The sequence below is a fragment of the Cebus imitator genome, unplaced genomic scaffold, assembly GCF_001604975.1.
Source record: "Cebus imitator isolate Cc_AM_T3 unplaced genomic scaffold, Cebus_imitator-1.0 Scaffold8, whole genome shotgun sequence".
NCBI classification, from domain to species: domain Eukaryota; kingdom Metazoa; phylum Chordata; class Mammalia; order Primates; family Cebidae; genus Cebus; species Cebus imitator.
The window spans coordinates 4,834,070-4,835,483 of NW_016107323.1; the positions used below are offsets into that span (position 1 = coordinate 4,834,070).

The following is a 1,414-nucleotide window of genomic DNA, read 5'->3' on the forward strand; positions in this document are numbered from 1 at the left end:
AAAAAAAAAAAAAAATTACATTAAATTAAATTTTAAAAATTAAAATAAAAAAACTAAAAATAATAAAAATGCAAGTAAAACTATTGAAATGCCACTGTATACATCTTTTAAAGTAGAAAGAAACTTCTAATACCTTGTAATGGTGAAACTATAAGACATGATTTTATGAATTCTGTTGGTAGCATTGTAAATTACGACATCTTTCAGAGGGTTAATGATCAGTAAAAAGTGAGTCTAAAGATGTTTCCACTCTCTGAGCAACAATCCTACTTACAGAGCATGATCCTAAGGAAGTTGTTCAACAGAATAAAGGCATATAGATAATGACTGGCATCACTGAATTACTTATTATTTTTAAATTTATTTTATTGCATTTTAGGTTTGGGGTACATGTGAAGAACATGCAAGATTGTTGCATAGGTACACACGTGGCAGTGTGATTTGCTGCCTTCCTCCCCATCACCTATATCTGGCATTTCTCCCCATGCTATCTCGCCCCAACTCCCAACCCCCCACTGACCCTCCCCTGTTTCCCCCCAACAGACTCCAGTGTGTAGTGCTCCCCTCCCTGTGTCCATGTGTTCTCATTGTTCAACACCTGCCTATGAGTGAGAACATGCGGTGTTTGGGATCTTCTGCTCTTGTGTCAGTTTGCTGAGAATGATGTTTTCCAGGTTCATCCATGTTCCTACAAAGGACACAAACTCATCGTTTTTGATGGCTGCATAATAGTCCATGGTGTATATATGCCACATTTTCCCTGTCCAGTCTATCATCGATGGGCATTTGGGTTGGTTCCAGGTCTTTGCTATTGTAAACAGTGCTGCAGTGAACATTTGTGTGCACGTGTCTTTATAATAGAATGATTTGTAATCCTTTGGATATATACCCAGTAATGGTATTGCTGGGTCAAATGGAATTTCTATTTCTAGGTCCTTGAGGAAGCACCACACTGTCTTCCACAATGGTGGAACTAATTTACACTCCTACCAACAGTGTAAAAGTGTTCCTATTTCTCCGCATCCTCTCCAGCATCTGTTGTCTCTAGGTTTTTTTAATGATTGCCATTCTAACTGGCGTGAGATGGTATCTCAATGTAGTTTTGATTTGCATTTCTCTGATGAACGGTGATGATGAGCATTTTTTCATATGTTTGTTGGCCTCATGTAAGTCTTCCTTTGTAAAGTATCTGTTCATATCCTTTGCCCACTTTTGAATGGGCTTGTTTCTTTTTTTTCTAGTAAATCTGTTTTAGTTCTTTGTAAATTCTGGATATCAGCCCTTTGTCAGGTGAGTAAACTGCAAAAATTTTTTCCCATTCTGTTGGTTGCCGATTCACTCTAATGACTGTTTCTTTTGCTGTGCAGAAGCTGTGAAGTTTGATTAGGTCCCATTTGCCTATTTTGGCTTTTGT

The 1,414-nt window shown here is 37.8% G+C and overlaps 1 protein-coding gene across 1 annotated transcript in view; it reads left to right on the forward strand.

The window, feature by feature from the left end:
• LOC108312300 (basic leucine zipper and W2 domain-containing protein 1-like) overlaps nucleotides 1-1,414 on the forward strand; it is a 14,262-nt gene that overhangs the window by 2,209 nt on the left and 10,639 nt on the right.